This window comes from Peromyscus californicus, unplaced genomic scaffold (assembly GCF_007827085.1).
Source record: "Peromyscus californicus insignis strain IS unplaced genomic scaffold, ASM782708v3 Scaffold_6__1_contigs__length_162567912, whole genome shotgun sequence".
NCBI lineage: Eukaryota > Metazoa > Chordata > Mammalia > Rodentia > Cricetidae > Peromyscus > Peromyscus californicus.
The window spans coordinates 47,673,410-47,691,159 of record NW_026294584.1 but is presented as its reverse complement, the minus strand read 5'-3'; the positions used below and the strand labels follow the sequence as shown (position 1 = coordinate 47,691,159).

At 40.3% G+C, this 17,750-nt stretch overlaps 1 protein-coding gene across 6 annotated transcripts in view; it reads right to left on the bottom strand.

Moving 5' to 3' along the window:
• Positions 1-17,750, bottom strand: part of Cald1 (caldesmon 1) — a 189,862-nt gene that overhangs the window by 157,196 nt on the left and 14,916 nt on the right. The window lies entirely within an intron of this gene.

Sequence of the window (17,750 nt, the reverse complement as noted above, 5' to 3'; positions counted from 1 at the left end):
AAATTCCTAAATTTGGCTGGCCATCTTATTCTGTTCTGAAGATCTCAGGTTGGAGGTAATTGGAATACTATTCCCTTACAAGATACTGTAGCTAACTAAATGTATCTAAAGGTTAACAATGATGATGAGCACTGGTTGCCTCAGGTGGAAGAGAAGAAGCAGGAAATATTTTTGATCACCAATATGCTCCCTGGGTAATAGCTCACCAGAGCTTGTTCTGAAAACAACCAGTGGGAGGCAAAGCTTCCATGCAATCTCTGGTCTCTCCAAGTTGAGTGAATAGTGAGGTGTCCCGGCTCTGAAGGCTTAGACACTGCAGTCACCTTTCCTTGCCAGTCAGAAAAACAGAAGACAAAGGGTTGGTGTGAGGCAGTAGGTAGGAGTCAAGAATTCCGAAAGACTAGGTGGAGTGACTTATAACTATAATCTTACTGCTTGGGAGCAGAGGCAGGAGAATCAGGAATTCAAGGCATCCCTGACTATAGAGCAAGTTCAAGGACATCCTGAAATACAGGAGACCCTGTCTTAAAGAGAGAGAGAGAGAGAGAGAGAGAGAGAGAGAGAGAGAGAGAGAGAGAGAGAGAGAGAGAAAGGAAGGAAGGAAGGAAGGAAGGAAGGAAGGAAGGAAGGAAGGAAGGAAGGGAGAGAAGGAAGGGAAGGGAGGGAAGGGAGGGAAGGAGAGAGGGAGGGAGGAAGGAAAAAAGGAAGGAAAGTACAAGAGGCAATAGAGAGAAGTCTGATGGGAAGGGACCTGAACGGGGGCAGAAGCAGTTTCTTGTGTTCCTAATTCATTCTCCCCACCCCCCCCACCCCCCGCCAATGTTTGGGGTTTTTTAATTCACCTGAACCTTGATTAATTCATTCACTCATTCCTGTTGGCATATTCCAAAGACCAGAAGAAGGCCAGAATGAGAGACATAGACCTGAGCAAAGTGAACTTCAACTTGTGTTAAGTAAGACTGAAAAACAATGACAAGGCAAGTCTGGAAAGGGAGCGATTATCACAAAGGAATGAGGGGTACTTTCAGTAAACAACTCTTTCACAGGCTTAAACTCAGTCCTCAGGGGAATGGGGGAGGGGGCAGTGGGGGGGGGGGCAGCAGGCTGTGCTCCGAAAAGAATTTTTTTTTATTTCTTCCTTCTTTTGCATCTGTGCAAGTCTCACTGCCATGGTCAGATGGATGGAGAGGCCATCAGGACTGTCTACATGGGTGCTTCTCAATCTTCCTGATGCTGGGACCCTTTAATACAGTTCCTCGTGTTGTGGTGACCCCTAGCCATGAAACTGTTTTTATTGCTACTTCATAACTGCAATTTTGCTGCTGTTATGAATCATAATCTGATATGCAGATGGTCTTAGGGGACCCCTGAGGGGTCACAATCCATGGGTTGAGAACCACTGGTCCACATGGCACTCTGGGTCTTTCGGGACTCCAGAGAGTACCTGTTTGCAGTACCTGTTTACCCCTGCCTAAGAGGATCTGCATGCCCTTCCTGGCTGCCCTGGGAGGCAGCCATCAGGCAAGTCCTGGATTTCAAACTCTTGTTTGACTCTTCCCGTCACGCTTTGCTCTTCCCCTCAGAAGCTCTTCTGACATCATAGTCTTTGCATCTGAGCTGGGTTGGTGGTGGAGGAAGCATCCTCCTCATTCCCCAGCTGCCCTTTCCATCCGTCACTCCTCCCTAGCAAGACTGTTCCTCCTTGATTCAGCTGCTTGCCCACCCCGGAATTACTTTCCTTAATTTCTACAGTCTTGGCCTCTGCTTGTAACTATTTTGAGATTATTTCTGCCATAATTCTCAATAATTCAGTATTCTTCCGCGTGATCCTCCCGGCCTCTTTGTTTCTTAAGCTCTGTGATGTTATCTTCCAACATACCTCGGCCGCCCACCCTCCTTTCCCAACTGACATCCCATGATTCACCACGATGAATTCAGTGTTCTGTGTAGCAACAAGCAGGCAGCTGAACTCAGCTGGGAGAAAGCAAACATGTCCATTGACTGCTGTTACTTCAACTTCATTACCACTAATGTTAGGATTACCTGGCATTTTTGTTCTGGTGTCCAAATTCAAACTTCCTCTGCTCTCTTAAAACTCTCTAAATATCAGCTTCTTTCCTTCCCAGATAACGAATTTCTTTCCCCTTTTCCCTAGAAAATGGAGGCAGTCACCCCCTCACTCCCCAGTCTCCCTCCGCTGAATCCTGACAATTTGCCTTCCTGAAATAAGGCCTACTTTGTTCTCTACTCTCTGAAGTCAACGCCTCCTCTTAAGTTCTAGGCTTCCTCTCTCACATCCCCAAGGCCATTGCTCTTGTAATCGCCACTTCTCCTTAATATTGTGAATTCATCTTTCTCTACTGGATTATTCCCATCATTGTATAGGCACGCCAAAATCGGTTTCATCTTAAGAAAAGAGAAGAAGATCTGCATGAGGCCATGTGACTTCTAGCTGTTTTTACAAGCCTCCATTCTTTCAACAGAAGTTCTCAAAGGGTTGTCTGTCTCAATTTCTTCCCTGCCTACCACCTCTTCATCCCAGGCTAGTTACGCCTTTTCTTCATTATCTCAAGATTATCCCTATTCTGCATGGTCAAACTCAGTGATCAATTCTCATCTCTTGTCTTATCTAATCTATTAGCTTAGATAAGCTAATCTTATACAATTCAGTTCCTCCTTTGGGCAGTTTTTTCTTCATGTGGCTTCTAGGACACCATACTCTCTCGATTCTCTTCCTACCTACAGTGGTTCTTGGTTTCTTTTGCTAGTTTCTAGTCTTTACACTGATGTGGAGGACCTTAAAAATGATCCCAAAACAGGACTCATCCATCACACCCATTACTTTGAGCCCATCTTAAGTCTTGGCATGTATCTTTATCAGAACTTCTCTCCAAAATGCCTTTTTAGAGATGTCTAAATGTCACATATTAAAAATATAGTGTTTAAAACTAAGCCGGTGGTGGTGGTGGCGCACACCAGTAGGATTTACTGAAAGAGGCAGAAGGATCACAAGTTTGAGGCCAGCCTGGGCTACACATTTAAAAAATAATAATAATAAAACTAAACTAGACAACCATTGTCCATCCTTCTATATTTTTCTTGAGTTTAGTTCATTGAAACTTTATTCTTCCATTCTATTAGACCAAAAACCTTAAGCTCATTTTTGACACTTTCCAGTGGTGTGATGGTAGATTATATAACAAAGAGTAAGTTCTCAACTCTGGTGGAAGAAGAGGAGGAAGGAAGGTCAGATTTCCCCGTGTAAACACTTCCACCATGGTTCCTTTCTAGTCGTAAACAAGGGGCCCCTCAGGAGTCCCAGAGAGCTACAGCACACACATAATCAACTGACTCTCCCCTTGCACTGGGCTCACATGCTCTGTGTCGTTCCCACTCCAGGAAAATCCACTATGAGAACTGGGGCTGCATTCTTCTTCCTTCGCGGAAAAGAAAACAATGGCTTCTGACCACACTGAGCCAGATTGCTGGAGATAATCCTAAGAATCGGAAGAGGAAGGATGGCATGGTGCACATCAGAAACACAGCCCCATGGCATTCTTGGTCACAGTTCGGGCTCAGAAAAATAGCTAATTTCAAATATTTGCTCAGCGCTTAAAAGTTTTCCCAAAGCTCTAAATCCAGGAGGAAGATAGAGCGTTCCCAGGCCAGACTAAAACCTTTTAACCTTAAGTCTCTTAAACATAAATATGTTGCCAAGATGCCGAGTGGATATTTAAATCATCCACTTCCTGTTTCAGTGCTATCTCTCTGTTTTGGAGAGGGACCAAAAATGCTTCATTCCTTCTGGCCCTGCTTTCTTCATTTAAAAAGGATTTATACGGCAGGGGTTTTGACTTCAAGAAGGAAAAAAAAGGCACATATTTTGGATGTCAGATTCTGAATGTTTTGACCCTTTCAAACAAAAACACACTTCTCTGTTACCAGTGGGTAAGAGAAATCGGGTCTAGAACATATCCCAAAGACTCCCAGAGTGATGAACGAGGAGGGGAAATTTGGCCCAAAACTATAACGTGTTTGGAAGCATCCAGAGTAGTCTATCTGACTAGATTTTCACTGGACCCCTTGTAAATAGTTTTGTTTAAATGTAATTTATGATCATCTAGGTATTTCTAATGTGCTGGAATTAGCAGTCTGCTCATCTTTAAATGGGATAAAAACATGAGCTTTGTGAAGTTTTCAGAAAAACAATGAGGAAATAGAAGATTGTGAATGATGTACACTGGGCAGAAAGAGTTCTCTGGGAGTCCCCACCAGGATAAGCATTGGTGAGGAGTAAGCTGTGACAATCTGGACTGGGGATTCTTAAACAGTGTCTATTTGTGACCCCTTTTCACTCAAGAAATTTCATACAACCCTTGGTACATAGTTATATAAAATAGCTATACAGAGCAAACATTCATGGATAATAAATCATAAAAAATGTATTTTAAAGTGAGGTTAATTTGGGGCATACATCTAATTTTACTTTTGATTAACCATCAAAGGCAATTTGCATATGAATGGGATGGATATGTTTGTTAATTTTTACATAAAGAATTAGATCTTGGTTGAATATTTGCTGATACAGACATAGGGCATCTTCAACATTTTTCAGAGTTGACCAATACTCTCATTTTACAATTGCCAGTGTTGAGAATTCTGCTTCATATCAATATACAAAACAAAATGATATCATTACGTTGAGGGAGATTGCAGAAATTGTTGGAAACTTTGTCCTAATTTCAAGTCAAAATCCATCAGATGATTTTTATGAAAGTCAAGACAGAAACTTAAGATAACCCAAAGATACACTAATTTAATATTCACACGCTGAGGAATGGTAGCAGGAAAATATTGAAAGACGTTGTTTTCTGTAATTGTGCCATTACGCTTTACCGTATGTACAAAACCCACAGTTCATAATGTGCAGTAGCCTGGAATCTGAGCTGAGGTGTTTCCAGCAGCGTTCACTGTTACGGCCCGATGTGAAGGCGTGTGTGGTGCAAAGCACACACACCGTATGTTTAGAGTCAAGGCTGCAGTGAGGGGCAGCATCGCCTCGTGTTGCCAGAAACAGCTTGGATTCTTTACATGTTATGTTTGGTTTTGAATTAATTTGTTGTTTCCATCAATCTGCATTCTCCATCTTTGTCGTTTGGAAAAACTCAGTGGATTCTGATTGCTCTCCTGGGCCTTCTCCCCAATCCAAATTCCCAGGGGGGCTGGGCATCACACAAGGGTCAGGGAACATTCTCGACTTCAACCCATTGAACTGACTTGCATTAGGCACTGCTGAGCATTTTGTGTTCCATGTTGTACTTAACACAGGAATTGAAAGTGGGTTATACTCAAATATCAGTGAAAAAAAAAAATGTTCTGCTTTCTGGTAAGGTGGAGAGAAGAGAGTAATAAATCCTGTCAGCAGTAAATGCAGCAGCAAGGTGTAGTCTATGAAATAAATTATAAATAGATTTTTCAATCAATAGAGGGCGAGGAAAAAGCATCCAAGACCAAGGAAACCTTAGTTGACAGCACATGTTGATTGATGTGTGCTTAGGAAAACCTGTGGGCAACCTGGGTGGTTAGGCATTCCTCTACAGCCCAGGGGTTGCCAAGAGGCTTGCCCATACACAACACACACTTGGGCTGTCAGCTAAAAGGCAATGGGGGGGGGCATTCTTAGACTGAAAAGAGAGACAGAATGAAGGCCCAAGCAGAGCTCACAAGAAAGCTTCAGGCTTCATGAAACTCTCCATGCTTCAAAAACTGCATTAGCTTCCCCTTACTATAAAAAACACCTAAAATAATTTATACTTCTTATAGTGCATGCCTTTAATCCCAGCACTTGGGAGGCCAAGGCAGGCAGATCTCTGAGTTCAAAGCCAGCCTGGTCTACAAAGTGAGTTCTAGGACAGCCAGGGCTACACAGAGAAACCCTGTCTCGGGGAAAAAAAGAAAGTAAAGGTTCAGGTGAGCTTACAGTTTTAGAAATTTCTTTCCAGAATCCACTCGTCCCATTGCTTTGGGTCTGTGGTGGTGTCACAGGGCCAGAGTACAGAGTGGAACAAAACCACTCATTTCCAAGCCGGGATATTCACAGACAGAGAAAAGGGCTTGCCTTCCACCAGCTCCTCATCCCATCCATGACCGGAAGACTTCTTTCTAGGGTCTACCACCCGCAAAATAGCTCCACCACCCTCAAGTAGCACTATCAGACTACAAGCTTTAGGGACACTTAACAATAACACTGGCATGCCCTTTGTGGATATAAGACACCATCAGCCGCTCTGGGGGTGGGACTCATGAAGGCAATGGTTTTGTCTCCTCATTAAGCAATTCAGTCCCTGCTGAGGCTCCCCCACTGAGGAGCTATCTCAAAGGGCGGGTGTTATCCTGGGGCACTGGAAACATGGACTATCACAGCCCATATTCTTGTAAATAAATCATGGTATAATTACAATCAATGGAAAAGTAGGGACTAGATCCCCCACCAGGCCTAATCTGGCAGTTCAAAGGCTCGTCAGACATGGGGAGGATTTAGGAAACACTGATTAAGACAGCTGAGAGTAACTTGGAAGATTTGCTTTCTCCAACCATTTGACTTACTTCATATGGATAGGATTTAAATCTAGTCCCTGGAAAGGCAGGATTGGGCCAATTGAGTTGATTAGTCACCGGCAGCTAGTCATAATATGTTCACCTCTGGTGAGCATTTATGATGCTAACATTTATTCTACCTTAGAGAATAATATTAATCAATTTAAATACCTTTATAAAAATTCAATATCTACTAAGTGTTTTGGTGACCTTCCTATTTCTGTAAGCCATCCAAGATTCCTTTTACAAGTTTATAGTCTCTGGTTTTCTAAACATTGTCCAAAGAAGGAGGGGAAAAAAAAAAAAAACTAAACTCAAGGGTGTTCTTGCGGAATTTGGCTCCCATGTCCCATTCTGTCTGTATAGTTTAATTTTTTTTCTAGCAGTGAGAGTAAGTTCTCATCACCTCTGTAACACAAAGCTCCAAGCTGGCTCAGAGCCTTCGGTGCTTGGGAGGAAGCTGTCCAGGCATTGCTATCTAAGAGGCTCCAAAGTTGATCTGAGGGAATTTTAATCTTATTTTCTTTGTTTTCCAAGGAGACTTCCCTAAACTTTTCTTTTCATGCTGGAAAATAAAAATTGACAGACATGACCAAAACTGACATGTCAAAATATAGACAACAATGAAACATACATTTTGTTCTAGACGGAGTTCTCCTAGGAAGGACAAGTTGAAGGCAACCCAGCTTGAAATGGAAAAAAAAAAAAAAAAACTTATAAGAAGGAACTAAAGCTTATTGAGCCCCAATAGGCCCAGGGCTAAGTTATTTTTCATTTCATTTCATCTTCCTCCCATGTTCTACAGAGGGGGAAATGGGAGCACAAAGCTCCACTCTCTGCCTGGACTCTCCTGGGCTTTTCACACCACATGAACATTCTCTCCTATGTTGTCATCTGTCAGCTGCAGATGTTCAGACTGCTTCACTGAGGTGTTCTGAAGCCATGAGGAAGAATACTGTGATCCAAGAGACTAGAGCAAGCTATGGATATGTCTGCTATTCTATGCTATCTGTATGTCCAGTATTATAGGAAGCTGACTCCCAGAAAATATATTTGTGACTTTAGCTTGAAATTTGGGGGTAAGAAGGAAAAAAAAATCCTCAAAGGTTTTAGCCTGCACTTTCTTTCCTCAGTAAATATAGATTTTTCTCCCCCTTTGAGTTATAGTATTTCTACTGATTGTATTCTTTTCTTATAATTGTTCAGTTCTCATTATAAAATCTTAAGCCACATTAGTTTTAAGATAGGGCTTCCCTTCTGTAGTTTAGGCTTACCACAAACTCATACTCTACCTCTCTTCCTCCTGAGTACCAGGATTACAGGGGTATGTCACCAGGCTCTAACTACTTTTTAAAATCACTCTTTTTTTTAATCACTTATATTCAGAGTTAGGATTAGTATTATAACTAGGGTTGTTTGGAGTTTATTTTTAAATACTCCAGTGTACACAGTGTAATTTATGCATGTGTGCAGAATTAACTGTAGTCTAATTCTGGGGAGTGTTGTTAGTAGCTGAACGACCCACTCAAGAGTATACACTTCAAAAAACAGTAGACTGGTGTTGTAAATACCGCTGTCTGAATCCATACCCCAAAGTCTATAATTGGCCAAAAGGATGCACAAACTTTTCACTAGGCAAATGAATGGGTATTGAACTTATGTGATTGGTTGGGCTAGAAAGTTTGGTTCAGACCTTCTCATCCTGGTGTGTATGGGGTCTGAGGATCTGATGAATTCATCATGGGTATGTGCTGTAGATCTGGGATTTGGTTTAAGGCCTCTATCTATTTAATGAAAGACTGTGGTCTTGCTAGAACAGTGAGCTGACCCCACCATCAGAACACGGTAATGTTTTGCAGGAAGTACTTACCAGACCACTTACAAGGACAGAGTAGGGAATTTACCACCGGGTCAAAGAGCAGTCTTGTGGCTGTTTTGTGCCTCCTTGCTGATAAATATTTGTATATGTGGCAGAACTTAATCTCTGAGACCTGTTTCTGTTTTAACTAATCAACTGGTATTGAGGTGGAGTGTAGGGCACACATTTAAAAATTGGAGATTATTGGCATCCACCATAAGGAGCCAATATTCAGGAGAACGGTATGCAGGAGAGTTAGCTTGGGCTAACTCTCATCCTGTCATCCTGTAACAGGCAATTGTCTTAAGTCCAAAAGGGTCTTCTCCTTCTGCAACTCTCCTACTTACCCAGCCCCACCCCCCAACAACTTCTCAATAATTCCAGAGAAAGAGAAGCAGAACGTGGGAAATGAGATTAGTGAATGAAAGAAGTATCAAAATGAGATGAGAGAGCAGAGTGCCATAGTCACCAAAATAACAAACATTTTTTACCCTAAAGCTACATGTTGGATTTTTGTAGAATGAATAAGCCCATGAAGAGTTCATCAAGGTGAATACGAGTTTCAAGGATACTAGTGAATGAAAAATGAAATCAAAGGAGGCGGACACGACTCTTCCTGAAGTATGGAGAAGACTTTTATTGTAGCTCTAAGGGAGAAAGCAGGCAGAGGGGAGAGTCCAGGCTGAACACAGTCAGCAGACTAAACTGGACCATGAGAGGAGAGAGGGGGAGGGAGAGCAAGAGAGGAGCAGTTGACCAAGAAAGGCAGCCTAGACCAAGAGGCCAAGAGACCAGCATAGCCAAAATGGCTGACTCAGCTAGGGATCAGGCTGGGAGGGAGAGGTTTAGGGTAGGGGGAGGAGTGAGGAGTGCTGGGAGGAGCCACAGGTGCCTGAGACTTGCCCCAGGTTTGAGATCTAACAACTAGGTCATACTATGAGAAAGTTTTGAAATACTTAAGTTAAAAGGAAGAGAAGGGGGAAAAATCAGGCACCATACAAATACTCAGTAATCAAAATGGCGTCAGACTCTTTAGGATCAACACTGGAACTAGGAGGTAACGAAATAATACAGCTAATGTCTTGAGAATTTTTAGGGGTAGTATTTATAGTCTAGAATCCTATACCCAGGCAAATAATTATTTAAGTATATGGTATAGATAAATACAGATAAAGATATAGACACAGTCAATACATAGCAAGTGCATTTGCTAAAAACCATTGACTCTTTGGACCTACAAGGTAACTAAAAGCAGGATAAAAACCTGGCATCTATGTCTTCATGCTGTATCTGTCTCCTTTACTTTGGGTCCAGTTCCTACTGACAATACATGTAGACGCATTGATCACTCTGGGAGTGTATGTCTATAAACTGTTGAGACACCACTCATTTCCTCTTCCTTCAAGGTCAGAGTAACTGAAGAACCTTACTGTCAGCTTTTATATCTCCTGTTCCAAACCTGCACAATGTCTCTATTCACTGTGTTAAACCTGCAGTCACCTTGGAATCCAAGACACAGCATTTCTCAGGCAGACCACCCAGGATGAAATCACTCCCAAGCAGAAGCAATCATCTCACGGTAACTGGATTGTCACCTCAGGCAATAAGGACTTCTTCAAACCATCTTGCAGAACCAGAACTGAGATAATGATCAACCAGACCACACCTTGACCAAGACTACTTATAAAGCATTCCTCTTGCCCTCTGCCCCAGTTCCTCCTAAAGCTCAAGTCAATACCCAGAGGATGTGCTGAGATGCTTAATCTCATTTCTACTGTGCAAAATAAAAACCTTCCTGTCTCTTTACCATCACATCCACATGCTTTCTTTGGGATCCAGTGGCCACACTTGCCATGTTGGGACCCCCACCACTGGCCTTGGAATTCCATTACATTAGGACAATTAATTACGTTCTTAAAAATGATATCTTCACTGAATGATTGCTTATCCACTGAATCTTCCGGGTGATCTTCTCCATCAAAACCGAGTTTAAAGAGAGAGGCAGAGTGGGGACCAGGAAATGGAGGATTCAAATTTCCACCCACATACGAAGGAAATTCCTCTCACTCTCAGAAAGGAAATTCCTGAGATGATTGAGAAGTGAAGACGTACAATGGAGAGCTGTACAACAAACCTAGAAAATTTCCAGAAGTTTTCAGAAAAGATAGCTGTAGACAGATAATTATTGACAAATTTCTCTATATGTTTAGCTGTAATAGCAATAAAAAAAAAAAACACCCATCAGGTACTCCTGGGGGAATTTCAGTAATAACAAAAAACCAATCTAGTAAGAGAAGGGCGGTGATTATGAAATCATGGGGGAAGTAAGAGGTAGTAATAAAAGCAATTAAAAGTAATCAGATGTGGTCATCTAGGAGCAATACTCATGTGTTGGAATGACGTTTGAAGGATAAGGAAGACGGTGTGTTGAAGGGAGAGATTGTATTAAAGTACTAAAGCCTTATCTCCCAAAAAAAAGGTAGTGTGAGACATTACCCACCAAACAAAGGTGGTGTGAGACATTACCCACCACACAAAGGTGGTGTGAGACATTACCCACCACACAAAGGTGGTGTGAGACATTACCCACCACACAAAGGTGGTGTGAGACATTACCCACCACACAAAGCTACAGTCCACCAAGACAGTGTGATTTCCGCATGAGAACAGACAGCAGGCAGAAGAACTACAGAAGTCAGAGTACACCTATACAGGAGGCAACCTTTTCATTTTCAACAGAAGAGTCTATGCAGTTCAGAAAGAATGCAGTCAACTGTCCTGAAACAGTTGAGAGCTAATGGAAAAATTCCATTCAGTAGCTACCTGGTATTATGTCCCAGTATTAATCCTCTCTAGGATATAGACCTAAACATAAACACCAAAATAATGAAACTTCTTAGAAAACAGGAGACTTTCTGCCTCCTGGGCACACACATATACTTCTCAAAGAGAAAAGAAAAGACACTAGTCACATTTAAAAGAATGATGCATTGCATCTCATGAAAATATAAAGCTTTGGTTTATCAAAAGACAACATTGAAAAGTGGAAAGTCAAGTTACTGTCTTAAAGAAAATATGCATAACACATAATTTTGACTTATATCTAAAAGTATAATGAAATATACTCCCTCAAAATAACTAAGTCAAAATTAAGCCAGGCATGGTGGCATATACCTGTAACGCTGGCACTGAAAAACTGAGGTAGGAGGACTACTGTGAGTTGAAAGCCAGACATGTAAAACATAGTAGGTTTGAGATCAACCTGGGCTACATGGTAGAACTCTGTCTTCAAAGTTCCATTTAATTGTGCAAATAACTTGATTATAACCTTCTTCATAAAGTCAAACAGAACAAAATTCCACATGCATACCGTGGCATGCACACCCCTGCACATGTATCATGCACACACACACAATAGCATTAATGGCAATAATAATAATTTAAAATTGATAATTTTTCATTAGACATATGCAAAGCAAAACCACAAGAGAAAACCATGGTTTAAATATAAGAGACTAAATACCTCAAATATCATAAAAAGCATGAAACTAATTTATTACTTCTAAAAGTTGAAAATGGCTGAACGTATTTTGGCAATTTCTTACTAACTTAAACATGTATATAATCCTAGGCACAAAAAATTCATTTCTAAGTTTTTGTTCAAGATAAATAAAAGTGTATGTTTGTACACACACACCCTTCACATGAATAAAAGTACTTGAATGTTACAGTATTTTTATTTACACTATCCCAAAGTGAAAATGCAAGTGACCCTTAATAGGACAATGGAAAATAGACTATGTATAATTTTTTCATCAGTTAAGCAAGAAGAACTTGGTATACATGCAACAATGTGGATGAATCATAAAATCTCTGTGTGAAACAGACTATGCCAAAGTCAATATATGGTTTAATTTTATTTGTATGAATTTCAAGAATAGGTATATTTAATTTATGACAACAGCAAGTTAAGCAGTGATGTAGAAAGAAATGGGGTAAACAATGAGAGACTAGGGAATTCTCAGAACCTAATCTTGTGTGTATGTGTACGTGAGTGCTGGGCCTAAGGTTAGGTATCAGTTTATTTTTGTAAAAAAAAAAATTGTCAAATTGTTCTCCAAAGTGAGTGTGTCATTTTTAACTTTTGCAAGGTAGGCAATTGGGATTTCCCAATAAATATAAATATAGTGTATTTAAATTCTAAATATTTTCAATGGGAAAATTTTATTTTCAGTGTGCATGCATATAATGACATTTTAGTCAGTGATGAACTATGCATATAATGGTGTTTGAGATTATATCACTCAGTAACATCATGGCCATATTAGTTTAAATATGTTCTAAGATGTTCACACAATGACAAAACTGACCAATATCACATTTCTTAGAACATGTCTCCCAAGTGATACTTTCCCCCCAAGTGATACTTGATAGCTTTCAACCTGGGAAAAATAAAACAAAACAAAGTACAACACAACAAAAACCTATGAGAGAGAAAACAAAAATTTTACTGATAGTGAAGAGAATAACAGCCAACTTCCCTTAAATAATAATACTTATTAAAAGAAAGTGAAATGTCTTCAGTCACAAGCAAAATATTTTATACCCAGATAAACTAATATTCACATGCATGCACTAAATAGAAAGCAAAACATCCATTTTTTTGAAGGTCAAATAATTTACTGCCCCAAATTGTGTTTTAAGGAGTTTCTAAAGAATAAATAAGAACTTGTATGCAGGGGTTGTAGCTCAGTAGAAGAGCATTTGCCCAGCAAGTGAAAAGCCTTGGGTTTGGTACCCAGCTCTGGGGTGGGATGTGGAGTTTATACCCAGAAAAGATTAGTGGTATGCTGGAAGCAAAGATAAACCATTTACATCAATAAAAATGTATTGGTAGGTTATTGTAAGTATTGGCTATTTTACATAGATAGATGGATGGATGGATGGATGGATAGGTAGATAGATAGATAGATAGATAGATAGATAGATAGATAGATAGATAGATAGATAGATAGATAGATAGATAAGCCAGCAACTAACCTCTTGGGTTTAAAAACAAAGCAAAGAGATTATTAAACAATGATCACTTGCACACGAAAAGGACAGATTAAAAAGTTAGTAAAGCCTGGACTTTGTCATATTTGCTTGTTAAATTTTTAAAGAGGAACAAAGCCAGATACAGTGATACATACCTATTATTCTAGTGCTTGGAGGAGGAAGCAGGAGGATCTAAAGTTGGAGGCAAGGATGGTACAGACTGCAAGTTTCAGCCCAGCCCAGCCAAGAACTACTTAGTAAGACCATGTCTCTAAAGAAATGAGCATTTAAAGAAAAATAGGAATGAAATGTTTACACCCCCAAAGATTTAAAGGGAGTAAATAAAACTAAGAAAAGAAGAAAAGAGGGGATCAGAGACTATCCATGGAAAAGAAAATCTAAAATATTAGAAATAAGACTAAATTACTTTGTATCCAAAATATTTGAAAGTATTAGAAAAGTACTCTGATATCATTTTGTTCTCAGAAATTAGTGAAGAAGTAAATGTAAAGTTAACAGGAATAGATTTGCATAATAGTTAAACCTAATTGAAAGGGTTTAAACAAATTATAAATCCTCAAGTGAAAGTATTCATTTTTTTGTTTATTGCAAAAATCCAGTATTAAAAATAGCACGCTTAAAAAAATAACACATTTGTATTAACTGTTTTATTGATATAGTATTTATTAACCAGCAACGTCTTTACTCTGTCCAGATTTTCAAAATTCTCTTTTCATGTGTAATTGTAGAAAGCCTTTTAGCTGGGCGGTGGTGGCGCACGCCTTCAATCCCAGCAGAGGCAGGCGGATGTCTGTGAGTTTGAGGCTAGCCTGGTCTATAAAGTGAGATCCAGGACAGGCACCAAACCACACAGAGAAACCCTGTCTCGGGAGAAAAAAAGAAAGAAAGAGAGAGAGAGAGAGAGAGAGAGAGAGAGAGAGAGAGAGAGAGAGAGAGAGAGAGAGAAAGCCTCTGCCATTTAACAAAGGGATCTTCCTCCTCCTCCTCCTCCTCCTCCTCCTCCTCCTCCTCCTCCTCCTTTCTCGCCCCAGTTCTGTACCATCTAAAAAACTTTTCCTCATTAGTGTGCCTTTGTTCTTGTGTTCTGCTTTTTGTTGTTATTGGTTTTGATATGATTATTATTGTCCCCAGTCCTGACCCTTTTCTATCAGATATCAAGAGACTTCAAAAGTATTTACCAAGTATTCCTTGTTTTTCTTAATGAAGAAAGATACATAAAAGCAGCATCTATCAAATCACCAGCATATCCCCTCTGTCCCCAAGCTGGAACAATCTTGCTTGATCATGCTGTGGCAGTCTTTACTAAGTTTCTTTTATACATATTGAATGGTATATTTTTTCACATAGACCCCAGGTAAATCAAGGTCTCTTTATATGCCAGAAGGCCAACCCAAATGGCACATGTTTGCTTTACCAACCTCTGTAAAGTCGGGTGGTAATTTATATTGATTACATAAGAAGAAACTCCATCCCTGGTACAACATGTTCTTTCAGCTGCAGAACCACACCTGTAGAAATGCTAACGCACATCTGGTTCCATAAATCTGTCCTTTCTGATTCTCTGGGGAGATACTTTTATGTAAACTATATAGCTACATGTGGAACAGAAAAGACCAAAACAGATGTGCCAAACCCAGTAACCATTTCCACCCGAGCCCTGAGCTCTTATTTTCTTCCCTAACTTGGAGGGTTTGGCTTCCTATTTGAGGGTTGACACAATTCTCCTCTTAGGAAAGGGGTCTCTAAGCAAGTTTACTAATGCTGAACTAGTCATTTCAGCATCCTGATATTGTTACTATCAGATTTTAAGAAACTTCTTCTTGTAAAGAATATTGTTTGACTTACTGATAAGTAGACCTCCCCCACCCAGTTAAATTTTTGATACAGAGACACATTTCCTCATTATAGTATAGGTTCATCTTTATTCAGGAGCATATACATGCTAGCTTGCATGATGTATATAGCTTAGATGTCTAGTCTAAGTCTTCCACTATATGAGCTGACGTCATGGAAAGGTCAGTCACCCACCTGATGCCATCAACTTGCTCAAAGGTATAAATAGAATTCAACGGCTTGTTTCTGTTGTCGTCTGTTATCAATGCACAGTCCAAAAATAATTTAGAAGCTCAGCAGATGGATGACTAACATTGAAATAATTTCTAGAAAGCAGGGCCTTCTATAGCCTATTTGATAGCAATAGGTACTTTTTCATGAAGCCTTGATTTCAAGATGTGAGGGAACATGGATCTCCACTCCCCTCTCCCTACACTACCACCCCTGCCTCTTCCTCTTTCCTCTCCCCTTTTCTTCTGTTACTAACCAGGGTACAACACGATGTAAACTTTCAGGGTAAAGTTTAAGCTGCTCAGCCACGTACACCTTTTCATGCTGATGCTTTGGTTTCCAGCTGTGAAGTGGTGAGGTGTGGAAGAGGAAGCTGCTGGGGTCTGTGTGTGGTATTGGGATGGCTAGCCTCAGTTACTGAAGGAGTCCTAATGTCCAGCATCAGAATGGAGCAGGCAGAAGAATCTGCTGGTGATCTCAAGGTAACCAAAGACCAGAGGAGACCCAGAGCATCTCAGGCGGCAACTCCTCAAGAAAATGGCTTGTCCAGCAAACATCTGTTCAAGAAATGGGTTGTCTTATATGATTTTCACTTGTGTAGTAGAGTTCCAGCAATAGGTCCACAGTGTACATTTTAAAAATTTCCCATAAAAAGACATTGATCCAAGGTCCTTGAAAAACAAAGGACACTGAACAAAAACTAAGGAGATCCATGTAAAACATGGTGTTTCATTAATAATACTGTAATAATATCATTTCATTATTTGTTATAAATATAGTATACTAAAGTTAAAAATGGATAGAATTCAGTGCAGGGTATGGGAATTCTGTAATATCCTTGCAACTGTAAACCTAAAAGTATTTCAAAATAAAATTTTATTTAAAGAATAAAAAAAAAGACCCACCCATATGATTGCTTATGCAAACTTAACTCCAAGCACGGTTGCTGGTTTCCAACATGTTTGTATTTTATTCTTTTAGAGTATTTTAAAACTTGAATGTATTCAGTTATAAGATATTAAAGTCACAGCAATTGCCAAGCATAAGAATATTCACATATGTGATTTCACGTTTCAGAACTTCAAATGCAGACAAAAGACATATTAACAAATCCGAGTACAAGACTCTGAAGATCTTACAGCTGTTCACTACGTGTGCTGGATTCATACAAAGCTTAAAAAGATACACACTGACGTGTATGTCGGGGGAAAAGCTTGGATCTGATGGTAACCGGTCTTAACCATCCCTTTGCAGTACTGAAGGTTTCAGAGTGCCTCCAAAGATGATTGTCAATATTGATTTGATTTGATTTTTTACACATGCTGTGTTTGTGGTGTCCATGTGTTGTTTGTCCTGGGAGATCCCAGTCTCCCCATCCTGAGCACTAGCACTCCTGGCAGAAGGCACATGTTCAGCTGCCCAGCATGTATGTGGGTCCCGGGGATCCAAACTCTGATCTTCATGCTGGCATGGCAAGTAGGCACCTGCTGTCCACTGCACTCTCTCTCTGGCCCACACCTGTTAATACCGACTTTTAAAGACCAGGGTAAAACCAGAACCCTAATGTTATATATGCATTGAATTATGCGCTTTGAATCAGCATATGGGAGGCCGTAAACACATGCAAATCATGTGCCAACAAAAGGAATTAAGTATGTGGAGGAAACAGTCTAAGGTAGTATCAGTAGTGACAGTGTAACCCTCTGTGTTTTCTGAGTCTCTATAGTAAACATACATCGCATCTTTTACAAATTTTTGATCCTGGGGTTGGGGCACCCTAGACAAAGCTGTCCTCTGAAGCTGTCACATGTGGGATGATGGCTGGAAACCCCAAATCTGTACCTTTCAGTCTAAACTGAATATTTGACTTTTTTCATCCCTCAAACCAACCAGCAAGAGTCTTCAGATTTCAAAGGGGAAGGGGAAGAAAACCATGTCTGGGCTTGAAGACACCTTACTGCTTGAAGATTTTTTTATGAAAGCTCTCTGCTCCCTACCTAGGCATTGCAGGGAAGAGCTAGGCTAAGGAGAGTTCACAGTCAGGCACAAAGAGACAGAGTCACACAGGTCGCTACTTGTGATAAGGAGGAAAGACCTGGAGTCCTTACCCCACAGGCTACTACCTGGAACCCAAGGCCCTACAAAATGTGAATTCAGGTGTCAAAAGCTTGAC